Here is a 19,533-nt window from a genome sequence, read left to right on the forward strand (position 1 = left end):
ATTACTCCAAGTTTAGCTTCTCTGCTCAGGAACAATCCCCCTATACCTGCAGGCCTTGCCCTCTCTTGTGCCTCCCACTGCAATGTCTTAGCATATGCATCTCACATTCTCAGAGGGATGCCATAAAAGCATCATTCTGGCGAACACTCACATTATTTCATGCTCTCACCCAAAAGTAATTACTAAGGCTTAAAGTCACCTGGATCCAAGAGAAGGTCCATAGAATCATGGAACGGTTTGGGTTGGAAGGGATCTTAAAGGTCATCTAGTTCCAATCCCCCTGCCATGGGCAGGGACACCTTCCACTAGACCAGGTTGCTCAAAGCCCCATCCAGCCTGGCCTTGAACACTGCCAGGCATGGGGCATCCACAGCTTCTCTGGGCAACCTGGTCCAGTGCCTCACCACCCTCACAGTAAAGAATTTCTTCCTTATGTCTTATCTAAATCTACCCTCTTCCAGTTTAAAGCCATTACCCCTTGCCTGCTTGCTACCTACCGTTGTAAGAAGTCTCTCTCCAGCTTTCTTGCAGACCCCTTTTAGGAACTGGAAGGTACTGAAAGGCCACTGTAAGGTCTCCCTGAAGACTTTTCTTCTTCAGGCTGAGCAACCCCAACTCTCTCAGCCTGTCTTCATATGAGAAGGCCAAGTGCCATACATAGTGAGTACACAGTCTTCAGGCCAAGTCTAAGAACATGAATGCAAGCCACCTTGCTCCTTAGGTTTGAAGGCCACAGATAGCTTAAGGGGCCAAAAGCTTTAACAGTGCATAGGCAGAAGTACGGTAACTGAAGTTCTGTAGTGCATTTCCCAGTTTAATCTAAAAGGAATCTACGATGTGTGTTGTATCGTGTCAACCAGAACACAGTATCAGGGACCAACAGGAGATTTCTTTCAAAAGTACACTCTTGATCCAGTGCTAAACTGGTTGCCAGTGCTAATATCCAAACTAAAATACTCATATACATCTTTTCCCACAACTACTTTCAGCACCAGGCCTTTTGCTTAGCCATTAGCAGGTGTCATCAAAACATTCATCATTCCTAGCCCTGTCTAGCTCCTCCTGCCTTTGGTTATACTAGCACCAGTCCTTGCTTCCCATCTGATCTGGTTCTCTTGTCCCTCAGTCACTGATATTCAGTTACATTCTCCCATCCCCACCTTCCATCTTTATATTGAGTTCATCTACTTCCTTCTTTCAGTTTTTGTTCAACATGATACCCTACAATCATTGCTAGTGCTCACATCTGACCCAGCTCAGGGACCAAAACGCAGGCTTATGAGCATTGCAGAGGAAGGGCTGCCAGCATGTTGAACAAGGTCAAGACAATACATTTTCCTGGCCAAAGTTTGGACCATGTTAGGTGAAATTTTCCAGAAAGAAAACAGTAGTTGTAAAAAGAGATCTAACATTGGCCATGCCACACCAAATAAAGTTTGGTCAAATGATAAAGCAAAGAGGGATCTAAAAGACAGTGTCAGGCAACTTTATCAGTCAGGGATGTTACTGAAGTCTTGCTGTATATTAAGAACAGTTTGAGGAAGTAAAACTGAAAGACTTTGTTCTCAGCAATAAAAACCAGAAACAATTATGCCCTTTGTGAAATTAAGATAACACTTAAATGAATTATGGGAATTATTTTCAGAAAATACTATTCAGACATAGTGTGGTGGGTTGACCTTTGTGCTGACAGATGCTCACCAAGTCGCTATGTCATTCCCTTCCTCAACAGGGTAGGAGGAGAAAATGCCATGGAAAAGCTTGTGAGTCAACATAAGGACAGGCAGATCATTTAGCAATTACTATCAAAAGCAAAATAGACTCAAATTACGGAAATTAATTTAATGTATTGTCAATTAATAACAGAGTAGAATAGTAAGAAATAAGAACAAAACTAAAACCACCTTTCCCCCACCCCTCCCTTCTTTCCAGGCTCAGCTTCCCTCCCAACTCTTCTACCTCCTCCCCAAGAGCAGTGCAGGGGGGTAGGGAATAGGTGTTGTGGTCAGACCATAAAACTTCATCTTTGCCATTCCTTCCTCCACATGCTTTTCCCCAGTGTGGCGTCCCTCCTACAAGGTACAGTCCCTCACAACCTTCTCCAACGTGAGTTTTTCCCATTGGGCTGCAGTTCTTCAAGACTGCTCCAGTGTGGCTCCTTTCTACGGGGTACAGTTGTTCAGGAACAGATAACTCCAGCGTGGGTCCCCCATGGGCCACAGGTCCTACCAGCAAACCTGCTCTTTCATGGGCTTCGCTCCATGAGCTGCAGCTCCTACCAGAAGCCTGCTTCAACATGGAGTCCTCTGTGGTCTGCAGTGTGCTTATCTGCTCTAGCATGGTTCTTCATGGTCTGCAGAGGACCAATTTGCTTCACCACAGACTTCTCCATGGGCTGCAGGGGAATCTCTGCACCTGGAGCACCTCCTGCCTCTCCTTCACTGACTTTGTAGCTGCATAGTTGTTTCTTTCACATTTTCTCACTCCTCACAAATGCTGCACAGGGTTTTTTGACCTTTTCTTAAATATGTCATCCCAGAGGTGCTGCCAAAATCACTGATGGGTTGAGCTTTCAGCAGCAGTGGGTCCATCTTAGAGCTTGCTGGAACTGGTTCTGTCTGACATGGGGGTAGCTTCTGGTGCCTTCTGTGAGAGGACACCACTGCAGCCACCTCCCCACTACCAAAACCTTAGCACATAAACCCAATACAAACAGTATAGGTTAATATGTGAAAAAAATGAAAATTAATCCAGCTGGCTAACCAGCATCAGATGTGCACAAAAAACAATTTTAAAACAGTTTTAATGTTTCACAACTAATTTCAAAATTTCCAATTTAAAATGGGAAAAAATAGGGGCAGTTTTCTTTTTAAAGTGTTGCTAGTATATGTAAAAAATATTTTTAACACCATTATCATACGAATTGACTAGTCTACAAATGGACTATGAGGATTCTTTCTACACAGCTCAGATTTTTCTTTTTGATTCTTAGGAGCGATAACCAGTTAACAGAGATTAGAATTCATTTTGATATTTCTTTTCCTACTAAATATAATGACTCTTCAGTTCTTCATATACTTTTAGATTTTAAGTGTTCTGTTTTATTTTTCCATTATGCTGTGATTGTTGGGCTTTAGCTAATTTCTATTTTAATAATTATTTTTAATGGTGTCTCATTTCTATTTGCCTTTCTGTTTCAGATAGTTCTAATAACTGAGAATGTTGTGATGCATGCACTATGAGTATTGAGTAATTGCAAAATCTCTAACATACAGTTGTAGAAATAGTCCAAAGAAATGTTACATTTTGCAAACATTAAAATAAATAACCAGATAAATCTGTATGAAAAAATGGTTTCATCTGAATTATTGATTGATCTTACTGTGTCTAGACCTAACATTAATAAAAACACGATGTATACAGATACAGATCTTTTGAACTAATCTGTTATGAAAACTTTACTTGAAAACATTACTTCACATAAATTCTGACAGTAGGGAAAAGGGGAGACCCTCTGTGCATAAAAGTATTTCTTGTGTTCATAGTGGTGACTGATAATTAAATTGGGTTTGCAACAGATGGGAGGAACGTAAGTCAGTTTGTGGCAGAAGGCAGACATGCTAACTAATGAGGAATCACAAAAGTATCCTGCAAACAGTTGACTGAGGTGGGTAAGTGAGCTGCGTCTGTTATACAAACTGTATTTCATTTAAAGCTGTGAATGTTTTAACCGGAGAATTAACAGCACCCATCAGTTATTCAGGCATAATGGCACATTTCTAATGCCCTCCAATATAGCTCAAAGGGACCAAAGGAATCTGCTCATGAAAAGTGATTAAAAAGAAAAAAAATCATACTCTGGCCAGGCAGTAGCTAACACAGGAATGTGATGCCTGACCTGCAAGAACCGATTGACAAATAATGTTTTTGCCAAAATGTGAACTGATGATATAAGTAGTCACTGATACTTTGAACAGTTTCTATCAGTAATATATTTGGCTGTAAAAATTAATGTTTGTTCTGTGGAAACAATAAGCTCATTTCTTTGAAATGCTGATTAAATTATATGTATTTGAACAATGGTAGACATTTCTGTAGTTCGCAAATATGCTTATAATGAAAATGTCAAAGAAGTGTGGAGCTATTTCTGTATCTACATGCAGATAAAATTCGAGGAATTCAAGAGGGTGACATCAAGAGAAACTCCCTGACAATAAGATGTATTTGACGAATTCCCTGATTAAGTGGCAACTGCCCTACTTTCACAGCAAGTCTTTGTGGAACTTGGAACATGGAAGAAGTCTGAGACTGAAAAGTCAAAACCTTGAAAGTCAGAGCCATCTCCAGCTCAAGACTGGGACACATCAGTCCACAGCCTGATTTATTGTAGGGACTAATGGTATGTTAGTCACTTACCACTTCTGCTAGATGAAAGCTGTTTGTTCAAGATAAATACTTGATGCACCACTCAAAATAATGGCTCTGATTAGACTGTTTGACATTCAAAAATCACAAAGGTGGTCATTGTGCATGTTCTGGTGGTGGCTGCCAGGCCTATTGAAAGCACAAAATGTAGTCACCCTGTGCATCCCTGGTCAGTGTGCTGTACTTTGGTAAGCTGGGCTTGCTGGGCTCAAATGTGCAACAAAAGCTGAAAGTGCCCAACAAGGTGGGCTCATCACATCTACGCCAGACGTGCTGTGTACAGTCTGTCTGAGTTTGTCTCCAAATGAGGTCCCTCATCATGTCACAAGTTCACAGCTGTTTTCAGATCCCATTTTTAATTCAGGTTTGTTTCTGATCTACGCTTCAGCTGTGAAGAAACATTAAGAAAACTAGAGTCAGAAGTTCTACTGGATCCACAGCTTTATAACTGTCTTTTGCCATGTGAAACCCTCTGGGCAATTCTTCTATTGATTCTTCTGTTTTATTGTAAGACCTGAATAAAAAGAAAATAGCCATATAGAGAATGAGGGTATAAACCCTCTTACCTCTCAGTTGGGATTGGCATGGATTTAATTGACAGCCCTTCATTTTTATTGTTTTCTATATGTGTATGTGGGGTGTTCATTGAACTGTCATATATGTGTCCTTTTGAATTCTTACAGAAACACAATTTCTACAGTCATACAGTTCTGCATGATTCAAACACAATATAAAACGTGTTGGGAAAATCAGTTTTCCCAAATGAAAAGCACAGTGATTGTGATAAGTGTGACACATTCTACATTGAAAAACTGTTTGAAGAGAGGGTAAGAATGTAGAACAAGTGATGGTAGAAAACATTCTGATTCTGCACCTCCAATTTCCTAAGGAGATTTGCTACTAAAACAACCTAAACTTTATTATCACTCACAGAGTAAAAACATACATATTTTAAAGATAACATATTATTAAGTTGCTTTATCAGACATATTCATCAGTTATGTGGATGTGAAATGCTTTTTTCCATATGAGTTTTCTCCTAGCCAAAAGCAATCTATGAACTTGCCAATGTAAATTTAACTGCGGGGTTCTAAGAAAATTAGTAATAACTAGAAGAATTTTAAACTATTTACATTAACAAATGTCTTCTATACCTAAATCTAATACAACTTGAAGTCACAGTTGACTTTATATTTATGAGATAGATTGTAGACAAAGGGACCATTGCTTACCGATACCATAAAGAAAAAAATATAAGCATTTGATTATAAACTTCAATGAGATATTGTTTAATATATGAGTTGAGTGGAGGCAAAAGCATACATGAATCATCTGAAATGGCTGATTTCCTCCACTCCATTTTATTCAAGCAGCTTTACAGTGCCACTGAGGTGGGAAAATTCCAGGAATGTGTATAAATTCCAGACTTAGACTCGTGTCTCTCAGAATCTTTGGAACTATTCACCCACTATCCAAGCCACTGTCTTTCAGGCTTGTCTTCCTAGAGCTTTTTTAAATACATAACTGGTTTAACAATACAGGATTTAAAGGCAGTATTGTTAAAGCAGCTGACCAAAGTTCTACTGATCAGTTTTACTGCTTGCCATGTTACTGTGGAGCTGTCATCTGCTTTATGCGTGGAAGGTGGCCAGCGGTGGCTGTGTATGGCACAGAGACTCCCGTCATGCTGCATGAGCCCACCTCTGGAAACTTCTGTCCCTCCTAAAGTGCAAGACAGGTTTATACAAGGCAAGGAAGGATGTGAAAGAGAGAGTCGCCATCTGAAAGTCTTTCATTTACTAAAGTCTTATGAATAAGCACACATAGCAGTACTCTCAATCCTTCTTCAAATGAGTTAAAAACTTTTTTTTTCAGACATGTATTTTTCCAATTAGTCTTTCTGAGTATTTTTAATGTTTGTAATTAAATAATGTAAGAAATGGGAGAAGATGTTGCACATATTACAATTACAGCTCAAAACAGAACAGAAAAATCTCTAGCTGAAGCAGAGATATTTTTTTTTTTGATGCTTCACACAAAGAATAATAATAAATACAACATTCTGGATGTTTTATAAAGACCAAGTAGCCAGTATTAAAGTATTTTAAAGAAAACCGGTTAAGGAATCTGTCTAGACTTCGATCGCCATCTCAAGTGTGTGCCTTGGCCTTGCTAAAACTCAGTTGCTCTTCCCTCCCATCCTTGGTTTTCATGCGAAGAAAACACAGGTATGCTGCTCCAGACAGGTTTGGATGGTCTGAGCATCATATGAACAAGCAGAGAATGAGGATGAGGGGGTAAGGGTGAAACATACATTCAGACAAGGTGCTGCAAAGACGTGTGGGCTGCTTTTCTTGGTAAGGGGTATTTTACTTGGTCGGCTTAGGATCTGTTTTTCTTTTTTAGTATAGACTTGTGGTAGTTACATTCCCTCAGGAATGTCTACCTGCCCCTTTTGTGCTGAGTTCTGCTTTCTTTAGCAGTGGCCTGGTGGAAAAAGGCTGTTTTAAAGAACTTTTTAATGCATTTATTTAGTAACAGGTATGCAATAAAGCAGATGAGAGTGAGCCCTCAACATCATAGAGCATGTTCTTTATTCTGGGTGAATAAGTGAAAAAAGGAGCTATACCAGTTTTTCTTTCTTTCTGGGGATGCTCTGGGAAATAAGTTCATAGCACACTTACCAGCTCTGACCCTTCAAGCAGTATGGACAGACACCTGGAGAGTATCAAAACCCAGGGCGCATGTTGCCTTGCAGGGTAGCAGGTGTTGGGATATTTTGAGTGAAACACATGAGCATCTAGGTCCTCATTACAATTATAGTTCTCAAGGCCCTTACGTACATTCAATGAATTCAATGGGTCTCCATCTGAGATGACAGCTGTCTGTCTCTTGAAGGTCAGAGGACCGGTAAGACTCTAGCTTTAAACGTAATTATCTCTTTTTACACCCTAGTCCGCATTTTTCCAAGAGATAACAACAAAACATATGCCTTTATGCTCCCAGGTAGCCCCAGCAAAAGAGCTCTCAGATTTACTCAGGCAGGATAATTTTGATTATTCCATCAAGAAAAGTGGTTTTGTCAGGTCAGGTCTGTATTTCTTTGTGCAGAACAAAAGGCTTGAGAAAAGACATATACAAAAGAAATGGGGACATATCTCTTTTGAAGTACAAAAGCAGTGTGTTTTGAAAGTTATGTTTGAGGCTGTTATTATGGCTGCTTGTGTACTCCACAAATGAAGCTAGAATGCAGAGGAGTCAGCAGTAAAAATTGTTTTCAAAGCCCATTTGACTGAAGTGTTTCATTGTGGAAGAAAATGAAAGGAATCTTCTGTAACTAAACCAGCAACATATATATTACATATTTTAATTGCAGAATCAGATCACAAGTTTTTAATGTAAAACACTGCAATAATTAATCCAATTTGAAGGCATTGTGTTGCTAAAAAAAGCAAGCATGTTCACAACTATGCAAATGGTCTTTTTAGAATCAGACCCTGGGACCAGTCTGGTGGCCAAGAATGTTCTGTTTCGCAGGTTTTGCTCTAACAGTTTGTCATCTTCCTCCCAGAGTTGACTGTAGCACTCTTTAACACCACTTTGAAATAATACTAGCAGTGGGCAAAGCCAACATTGTAACCATTCAAGCACTTATTTTGTCCAAATTCCATACCTTTTAATTATATTTTACTTTTAATAAGCTTGTATCATAACTGCTGTACTTTTCAAATATGGAATATTCTTCTCAAGTACCCTTTTTTTCAATGTGTTTCTTCCATTCCATGATGAATTCCCCTTATATATTTAGTTTTTCTGTATTGTTTCTTTTCCTTCTCCCTCCTTTCCCACCATGAAATATTTTTATGCTCCTCTGCATGGAATGCTTTTGGATGGTTAGTTTACAACAACTGTAAAACCCCAAGTGGTGCTTTCTAAGAATATCATCTCTATTAATGAGGTAGAAAACAGCAGTACTTCAGAGGGGCTCCTTTCAGCATGGTGCAGTATTAAAGACATTTCCATGAATACAACCTGAAGGATTCAAGTTTACTTGAAAAGTGGGAAGTGCAAATTTAAGCAAGACCTCATTTTGTGTGAAGGAGGAAAAAGTAAAGAGAGCCCACTGGTAGCATCCTGAGAGGAAAGCATACATAAAACTGGCACATAAAAATTTTCCCAGCCAGAGCAGCTGCTTCGATAAAACATTTGTAAGTGTGTCAGTGCAAGAGAGTTCGTTCCCTCACAGCTGACCCAAAGTGGGAAATAAATTCCCATGGGAACAAAGAGTTACAACAAACCTCACCACCTCCTGCTGCAAAAACAATCTGCACATCTTTGACCTTACCTTAACTAGTGTATGTGTATAGGGTGTATTCTAAATACTCCATTGGTCATTGCACATGATTATTGACTGGGAAGGAGAGGAATAAACAAATATATAACAGATGTTAGTCATGTCCTAGTGTTCCCTGGCAGGGACTTAGAAGAGCAGGAGTGAGTCAGATTACTGAATGTGCGGTAGAGAAGGGGTTGTGACTGCTTTGGTTTTACAAGCACAAATAACATGTTTCCCCTGCAATATGAAATTGTCTGGCCAAATTCCTTATTAGCTTACAGCACTTTGACATGAAGGTAGTTCTTCTGATGTCAGCAGAACTTGACCAAAATAAGAGTCAGTCCCTGGTTTTTACAAATATAGAAATAGAATAATGATGCCGTTTATTAATTTATTTTTAGTAAATGCTATTATCCTGAGGGCTGTGTGAAACAATTAATTCTGTAAAGAAAGAACTGCCATAAGGAGTCATGAAATGCCTTTGTGTGGTAGCTGAAAAGTAGCTATTGCATGTGAGACTTCAGGTGTGAATTAATATGTACAGTTTAGGGTTTAACAAAGGTTTGAATCTAAGTGCTCTTTGTTGTTTGATATAGTTGTGTGAATGTGTATGCATGCATGTGCCCTCAAGAAGGGAAAGTGAAGAGGAAATCCAAGCAGTAAAACATTATAGCAGGACACTGAGAAAATCAGATGGATATCAAACTTTCAGCCATGCCTTGCAGTATGATTCCAAAGAAAAAAAATAAGAATAGCGCTTTGGGGAATGCTTTGGAAATGTCAACAAAGAAAACTGCTAACTCCATCCTCCATTTCTCCCTCAAATCTTCCCTGCCAGAACACAAACACTAACTGCCTTAAAAATCTGGTGTAATGGTATAAATGTGGTCTATTGTTGGTTACTCTATTTCCCTTATCAAAAATAAGACAGGAGAATAAGAATCTGTTCAAAACTCATTGCTGAACACTAGGTTATTCACATTCTTGTTCTGCTTGGAAAAATCTGAAAAAGAATATTTAAGACAGGAACAACACTATTCCATTAATAAAAATGCTGGCAAGATATGAAAAGGCCTAAAGATTACGTGACTGCTCTGGTTAGGTGAACTAAACAAGCATTGGTTTAAGTAATTGCCTTGTATATAGAGAAACTCTCCTGAAAGAACAAGCATTAACCCATTAAAAAATTAAATATGCTACACCTAAGTGAATGCTTATGAGGTCTACGGCATTGCAAATAAAGACAAGCTGTATGGGTCCAATAGTTCCTATAGAGATGTATGTGAAATATATATTACCGTAAAATTCACAGATCATTCAAACACAGTTAAATTCATGAAGCTGAGGCTATAGATTCTGAAGTTAATTTTTTGGTGAACAAGTCCAATAGGTGCATAGTTCCCCATATGACTGATATTCTTATGAGCTCCCTGGGCAGAGCACTAACTCGCTGGCACTGTGGGTAGTGTTAAAGCTCCTGCATGGTTTCCATTACAGACTCCTTTTCATCCAAGCACTATTTTCAACTCGACCATCAAAATTCACTACAGAGCTGCAATCAGCCAAGAATAAGTTATTCATTCTGCACGTCTGTGTTTCTTTAACTGTGTTTTATTTTTAGAAAGAAAGAGAATAGTTTTCTGAACTGGGTGTTTTCCCTCAACAGCAATAGTGAAATCTACCCCCAAGCTAAGGGTGTGTATCTGAGTCTCACTTCAGCCCCACTTGGAACAGAACCTTCAAACTATTATTCAAGACAGAGATTTTCCACATGTAAGTAATGTCAGTGAGGTGGATAGGTTTACTGATGCAGACAAATTTGTGTTTTCAGGGCCAGGCCATTGGCTTGAGCCATTGTCCTGCATTTTAATACCAGAATAAAACCACCTATCCTCAGTTATCTGAGGAAAAAGATACCTGAAAATGAACCAATACGAAATTTCCATATTTTTTTTTTTCGAATTTGCCACTGTTATCTAAATAATATGTCAGGTTTCAGGGGTTTTTTTCTTTATTTTTCAACCTGAGAGAAAACTTTGTCTCAGCTCCTCTGTCATTTGAAGAGGAGAGGAAGAACTTACATGAGGCCAGAGGCTTGAAACTATTTTAGAGGATGTTTTTTCTATTTTATTAAGATAATGGAATTAAAACAACTGCTTATTCAGACCCTGCCATTGACAGTCATGGCAAAAGAAGAGTACATGCAGTCAATGAATAACCATGCGATTTCATCCATCATATTCACACAAGATTCAAGCAGTGTTCAGCCCACTGAAAAGCACAACCAGCAGCAAGACCCTGCAGATGTACATTTAGTTCTCCTGTCCCTCTTCTTTTCAATGCTTATGACTTTTTTCCCTCCTGTCCCGTCTAGAAAAGATACAACTGAATTCTGGAAAGAAAATGCTTTTTACATCTTATGTACATGAAAATATCTTGATGGTTTGGGTGCAGTCACAGGTTTGTATCAGATTATCTTTCTTCTGAATTCATTTTTTTATCTCTCATCATAATAAGCAGTAATTTTAACCTCAGTTAACTGGCTACCTTGTTTGCCAGCCTGGAATGGGTATGTTGCTGGGGGAAAACAGGAATGTATAGAGGCTTTCAGTTAGGACGTTAGGCTCCATATGCTTCCTCTACAGTCAGGGGAGAGCAATAAACACCTCAGGAAGGCAATTCAAAGCATTAAAGTTAAAGTAGAGCCTTTAGTCAGCTGAATCACTCTCTAGACCTACAGGCTTTACGGACCGTATCTTCACTGACTAGGGGAAGAGTTTAAACACTTAGCTCATATACAGGCACACATAGACCCATAAAGCATAAGTGTCTCAGTGAACCTCCTGCTGAATGAGTGAGGTTAAGAGGCATACCTCTCTTAGGTCCCCCCAAACTCTCAGTTACACTAGGAAGAATTTTTCTCAGCTTTAGGAAAAAATAAAATCTCTACATTCTGTCAATTGTGTAATCTACTGTATTTATTGTAATCCTTCACTACATATAGATTGTGGATTTAGGGCTCGAACAAATCTTTCAAAGCAAAAAATCTTAAAAAGTGGAGAGAGAAATCAGTATATATGAGCTTGTTTTCTCTTGACTACAAACCTGACTGAGGGGCAAAGATGCCCTTGTTCGTTAATCTGCAGTGTAAATGAGTGAAAAGTTTTATGATACACGCAGGAAGACCATTTATCAGGGGAGACTAACCTTTCTTCTTTATTTCTCATCTAATACAGGACAAGGCACTTTCTTTGGAAAGCAACTTTCCTTGTTACTGCTCAAAATCTGCGTGTCAACATTTCATAGGCATAATCCCTTTGGTTTTTCTGTGGAAGAAGGCAATACAACTCCTCATTGTACACTGGCTGCTTAAATGATAGGGCTGTAAACTGGCTGGAAATCCTCAGGGCTTGTATACAGACACATGGAGTGAAGCCTTTCTGCCATGTATTTAAACGTGAATAACCTCCAGCCCAGAAGCTATATAACCAATATTAGAGCAACCTGGTGTTTGAAATATTAAGTCTTGCTGAGAGCTATGGTATGTTAGAATAAGCACAGCATGGCACAAACATGGCTATATGATTTCTACAGGGGATATTAACTCAAATGCAGCATTTCACTAATGCAGCTACTTGGCTTCTCAACAGGAGCTTGCCCTCAGATTAATAAATAGGTATAATCTGTATGTGTCACTGGTTTCACTGGACAGTCGGCCTGTGCAGACTACAAAATAAACTTCTGTGGATGAAGAGTCTTTAGTGAGTGTTATATGTGCTCAAAAGATTTATTTTTTTCTACCTATAATTTATCTGAAACATAAAATTACAATACTGCATGCTTGATGTACAAAGAACATTAAAGAGAATTTTTAACCATCTTTAGGGTCTTTCTGAATTTGTCCACAATCCTTCAGATCTGAGATCAGAGACAGTCTGTACGTGCTGGTTCCACTAATAAATTATCTTCCACATTGTAAACTCAGATTGTTTTGAGGCATTCTATCTTTACACAGAAAATATTAAATCTCGTACTTAATGACATTGGCCTAATTTTCAGTGTCAGATTCTTAGCTAGTATCAGCCGACACTGTATTCATTAGCTTCTTTGAATGGCTTAAATTTACACCAGCTGAGGATCTGGCTCCTATTCTTGAAAATCCAAGCCAACACAAAAGGACTTTCCTCTGCTTCTTACAGGTCTTTCCAGTATTACAGCTACTAATCCCAGATGCAGCTTGTGCTGCTGACAGATGTCCTCAATAATTATATTGTTGGGTCTTCTGCTTACTATGTTTAGCATGATACTGACATATGGCAATGCTGCGACGATACTGGGGCACTGAGCCAATGTTGTCATTTCCTATTTAGAAAGTAATATGTTTGGGAACCAACATGAATTCAAATAGGAAAGAGCTTTCTGATGAGGACCCCACAGTCAGCACTGGTTAGTGGGAGGCATAATATGTAAATGGAGAGATTAAGTGCTTTATTTTAATTAATCAATTACTTAATTAAAGGGGCAGGGCTGACAGCTGCATAATCACAGTTGGATCTTTGGAGGTTGAAACATTTTCTTTCTCTTTCCAGGCTCTCAACCTTCACGTCACCTTTCATTTCTTTCACCCCCTTTGCCACCCTAATGTCCTGCTGCTTCTTTCTCTACAAATACTTACAAAATTAGTCTTTTCCTCATCATCCCTGCTGCCCAAACATATTGCCTGTTTGGCATAATTTCTTTTCTAGACTACCATGACCTCTTCCCTTATTTTCCACATAATTTCATATTCAGCTGCAGACATTTTCTGCCTGTCCTCCCACTGCCTCAGTGGCTTCCCTGCTCTTTCATTGTTTTGTTCCCCGGTGCCAGTACTTTCTATAGGGATAATTCAGATATATCTTTTTTCTGTTTGATGCTCAAGGAATTTGTCTTTTCTCAATTAATTTCCTTAATGGACTTTCTACAGTGCCTTCTTTTACCTTTCTGGTTAGCAAAACAAATGAACCCTGAAGCTTGTTTCAGTTTGGAGGAGATATAATTGCTAAAATCAGGTGTTTCACCAAACTCTTTATATATAAAGACTATACAAAGCCCTGTTTAACTGAACTTAGGAGGAAGCAAACAAGAGGAGACTTCTTCCTGTTACAAGAGATTCATGCCTCTTTCAGCCAGCACTTCACTCCAAAAAATCATTCTTGGTAAGCTCTGTTTGTTTGTTTTGAGGGTCAGGCTCTCAGTACTTGTTTGGAGAGTGACTAGTGTTTCTTTCCTCAGTGTTGGTTTTCCCACCTTGGTGCCCTGCACATACAATCTATCCTAAGGCAACATTCCTCCAAATCCTTTGTCAACATGGATTTCACAAGGACATTGGTTTTGATGCATGTACTTTGCAGGAGGTTTTCTACAGATTTGGCTATCTGGTTGCAAAGTGTTTTAAGTTCATATTACTTAACGGATCTTAGAGGCTGCTGGTTTTAAGTGAGGTCCAACTCAGTCTATAATTCTGAAACAAAATGGTCAAAGGCAAAGACTCAAGTAAGATAAGTCTTAGAGAAGGACCCCTTACAATCAGATACAGATACAGTTACAGATACAACCCATTACAATGGATTGGTCCCTCAAAACTACTAAGAGTATAGATACTTTTGTGGAACAGAATATTCTTACCTAGTATCCCATACACTGGTTTATCTCCAACTGAGGTTTAAAAACAGACAATACAGAAGGTTGTAGGCTTTCCAGATCTCCAGTCTAATATTATCTTGAAGAAGCAACACAGAACTTCACACCAGCTGTTTATACAGATGGAGCCACTTGGACTGAAACAGATGCATGGTTTGATTCAGAGGTTCTGCAGACTACAAGCCACTTGCAACCTGTGTTTTGTCTGCAAAGAGTTGGATTAATTCAACCACTTTTGACAGAATAAACCAGCTATGAAGGCTCTATATAACCAATACAGATAATTTCCGGTTGTGCTGGTCCCTGTATGAATAGCTGGGCACTTAGAGCCTGAAGTTGTCAGCCACTTAGAAGATGGAGCAGTCTATCCTGCTGAGTTATTAATCAAGCTCCCTGGCTTTAGTCCAGAAAATCCTACATACCAGACTCCAGCTTCTTGAATCCTGTCTCATTCCAGCAGCAGGACTACCACACCTAGATCAAAGAGTCTGTGTTTCATCCATTTATTTTTCAGGTCAAACAGCCATACCAGTTCAAACCAGTCCATCAGAAGTCTGACAATCTACCCTGGAGAGCAGAGATAGGATAGATTCTTCAGTGACAACCACAGAGCAAGAGACTATCACCCTTGTGCCATCCAGATTTTAGTCCAGATGGATTGGGCAAGTCTAGCTATATTACTGCGACTAGGGCTGGCTGGTGCTTTTGTGGCTAGCAAGAGAGAGGACACAACTAAATCAAGAGACAAATTTACATACCTGAAGATGTGAAAGGGGATGCCTTCTGTCACATCCAGAGTCACAAATACAGTGAGTAAAGGACTTAGCACTGGGAGAGGAGACAGATGGGCGATGAGAAACTCCACATGGGTTGGGCTGCCACAAGCAGCTGCACAACACTGAACTGTGGCAAATCTGAGGACCAAGTGCTGCTCACAGAACTGGGGGCACATAGAGAGCAGACAGACATGTGTGAATGAAATATGGCCCATTTCAGCAAAGATTCACTTTCAGTCTACTGAATTGCCAGTCCTTCCAAAGATTAACAGTTCTTTTCTGGCATTCATACACTTGTGAAGAAACGTATCCCTTAGGTACTGTGGGTGTGTGTTCAGGCTGAGAGCACAACTGGAAAATAGCACTTTGACTCCAGTGTTCAAAATGAAACAACTTTGGAATCAAAACAGTTTCAAAACTTTGGCAGTAAAAGTCAGGTGTTCCCTTCCCACTCAAACATGAATACAGCATATGACAGTGATTTTTACTGTGTTTGAAATTTTGTATTATGGCAGATATTTCGAGCTGCATCTGTTGAACACATAATAATGATTTTAATACACAACATCTACATTGCCATAGACGCTACGCTTGTTACCCTAACGTCCTACCCGTCATTTTCTGTGGATTAAAGGTTGAGGACTTCAGTGAATCAAAAACTGTAATCGGATGAAACACCAAGGTGAAAGCCATAGTCTGAGGTGTATTCAGTGTTAGGCAGAAAATCAAGGATATCTCCATCAGTTCACTTTTGCTTTAGTTCATGACTGTGGAGAAACCAAATGCTATGAATAAGAAACTTTGTCAGCTGGTTATTCATGAAAGCCCACTACAGCCTGAACTGTGAAGAAATTTTTGTTTGAGGACTTATTCAAGAGACCAGTGAAGATCTTTCTGATCATAGTTCCCTATGTTGTGTTCCTTAGCAAGGCATGTATGCCAGTTTCAAGACTTCCTTCCAGTTTCTTGAAATACATCTCCAGTGGATCCACATCATCAGGGAAGCCAAAGTAATTACAGTCTTTGAAACTATCAGGCTAATGTGAAATGCCCAGAGGAAAATCGTGCAGCTGTGTCTGTCTTTTTTCTTCTGTAACATTAGAAGGATCGCAAACATTGAGAGGCCTTCCTGGCTCCCCCCATGCCCTTCATTCTTATGCCCTCTTACTATGTGGAACTAACGTCCACAGTGTCAAGTAAAGTTCCTTTTTGACAGAAAGAGCATTTTGCATGGTGAGACATCCCCTCTCTGGTGGAGGCAAACTCCCCTCTGCAGGCTGCACAACGACAAACTGCTTGGGAAGACCTAAAATCCCCTTCTCCAATGGTGTAACTCCCTTGACTTCAGTGACAGCAAAGATTTTGGCTACAGGATCATTTTGTATAGTCTAGTGGTTAAAACCCCTGTGCAGTTATTATCATATGAAGAAATCAGTTAAAAGCACTTTGATTCTTTGGCAAAGTCCTGAGCCCTCTGGATCTGGCATTTCTAGGGCTTAGTACGTGGGCCGGTTACCATGCAACTGGAATTTTCTTTTGTTTTGGAAATAGAAGATTTCTTTTTTCAGTGCATGGATTGAATGAAATTGCCAAGTGCAATATAGAAAATCTGAAACAATAAACAAAAAATTAGCCCTCCACAAAATTTCCTTTTATGAGCTTGAAATTACTGATCTATTTCTCTGTATCTAACTGTTAAAGAATGTGCATGTTTTTTAAAAAGGAAGCTATTAAAAAAAACCCCACAACAAACCACCTCCAACCCAAAATAAGACAACAACAACCCTCATCATAATATAAAATAGAAAATGAAAAGAAAGGTGAAATAAAGCTATAAAGTGGGAAATATCTATGGACACTTCTGGCCTAGGACAATCTCCCTACCTTCACATCTCCAGAAAGCATGAATTAATAGATGAAGTTAGCTATTCTTCTAACGTCTTAAGTATCCTTGCTTTCAGAAACTGGTATATTCAGAAAAAGTCCAATGTTACTGTCTAACAACGCACTGATGGTGAGCTCTTACTTCTTCACGTAGTATGTAATATTAAGGCAACCACTGAAATGTTAACACCATATGCATGAAATATATATGTTAGATAATACATCTCTATGACCTCTGTAGAACCGCATTCAAAGAAAGACATATGTTGCAACAGACAGTCATGTGTCACCTAAAATCTAGACTCCTTGGAGTAGGGGTGGAAAACACATTAGCTGCTCAGACATGGGAGAGAAGGGTGCTGACAGTAGCTGGCTTGTTCTTCCAGCTGGAGATATGAATGTATCTGAAAATGTGCATCTCTGTCTTGAGCTTTCACATTCAATGTATATGTATAGTTGATGTTTGCTCCTCAGTTAAGCCAGAATGCAGACCCTTGCTATCTGTTGATTTGTGAGTGGCTACAAAATCAGGTGTTTTGCTGCCAGTAACTGGAACAGAAGAAAGCTCTTCTTAGCTTAAGGGAACTAAACTCAGATCTCCTGTACTCTAAGAGGATAGCCATAAGCTTATAGGTACATTCACCACTCTTCAAGCTGTTCTCATGGTAACCACCGTCCAGGTAACAAGTGTGGGACCAAACATACAGAAAGTAAGACAAGGTGTAATAGCATCTTCTGTTCTGCTGCTGTGGATTGCTTCTGCATTTCAACTTAAACAGACAAACACACACAGAAGGAAATTTTGTACGGAGCAGAACCATTTCCGCTCTCTCCTAACAGTGTTAAATTCACTGGAGTACAAAATCATGCTTTATTTTACCTGTTCTTTCTCTGGACTCATGGGTCTTACATTCTTTGTGGCAGAGTTTTCCATTTTCAAGAGCAAGGGAAAAAACAGAGTTACAGTTTTCAGTATGAATTTTTAAACTATGCATACTCTATTCCCTGTGCAAAATCATTAATGAATAAACTGCTCTGTTACCCCTTTCCGTTGTGTTTCACAGTGGTGGAACTCATTGTGACACATTTTATTCTGAACTCCATGCTCTTAGAATGTGTTAAGTCTGACTTGAAGAGTACAACACACTTAAGAGACTTCCAGTGTCTAAAGAGATTCAGGGCTTTAGATTAGACTGCTGTCCTAAATTTAGAGGTCTATATTCTATTTCAGAAACATAAATTGTATTTTTGAGCTTTCCCTAGAAACTCATTTTCAAACTGTGATTTATAGGTATGTGTTATTTATGGCCTTAAATATACTAGCCTGGTTTTGGCAAAGCTGAGGATCTTCTCTTCTCCTGGGTGTCATTAGAATTTTCTGTCACATTGGACCTCAGAAAAATACATTTTTTTTCCATTTAGTTATTAATTGAAAATTTAGGATTTTTAATGATCAGACACTTTGGCCTCAAAGCCCCTAGTGCCCAAATGCTTAGCTAGTGTCAATGATGGTTTACACCACCTGACACTCTGACTCCAGATAGCTAGCTCCTTGCTTTGGGAACTTAAAGTGATCATTTAGGCATTTAACCTTAGACACACAACTTTGCAGTTCAGGTCTTAACTGCTCAGTACTCATCTCCATAAAAGAAACACCTCCCTTCAGAAGATTTCACATGTTATCAGGTCTGTTTTTCATTTAATCAACAAGTAGCATAGCAACTGCCTTGTCTCTTATTAGCTGAGAGAGCCTAAGTAGATACTTCAAAGCCCCTCTTGAAATTATAATGAAAAACAATTTCTAGCTGAGAACAGCAGAACCATTTGCTTTATGTTCCCACGGCACCAGAGGAGAGAGAAGAGCAAAATGAAGCTGAAGAGTAATGTGTTGACAGAGAGAGAGGCTGAAGGCTATAAAGACATGTAAACCAATAAACATTGTATGTCATGCCATCAAAATATTTCAGAGGGCAAAACAGTTCAGGAAAATAGTCTCCTTTCGCAGCCTTACAGTTCGTTTTTTTCAAAAGCTGTTTAGTACAGTAAAATTATACTGGATGCCCCTTAACTTCCCGTTGCAGGGAACAGCCAGCAATCAAGTTATATTGTTACCCCAAGGGCTACCAGAATTGGATATTTAAATATTGAAAACTATTGTTGCAAAAGAGCCTTTGCTACTGCAGGTATTTGAGTACTTTCTCTTTGCTTACACATTCATATTTTATGCATTCTGCAAGAATTGCTTTGTTCCTGGATGTGCTCAAAATATTTGTATTTTCTTCTCTGTATCCCTGTCTGTGTCTATCATGGTATTGTAGAAACCCAGAGGGAAAAGACAGCCTAAAGCCAAGCTGGTGAGTCACTGTCGCTAAAGCTGAGTCCTTACTCTAAATGCAGGGAGAAGAGGAGAATAAGGCCCCAAACACACAA

The sequence above is a fragment of the Falco biarmicus genome, chromosome 6, assembly GCF_023638135.1.
Source record: "Falco biarmicus isolate bFalBia1 chromosome 6, bFalBia1.pri, whole genome shotgun sequence".
NCBI lineage: Eukaryota > Metazoa > Chordata > Aves > Falconiformes > Falconidae > Falco > Falco biarmicus.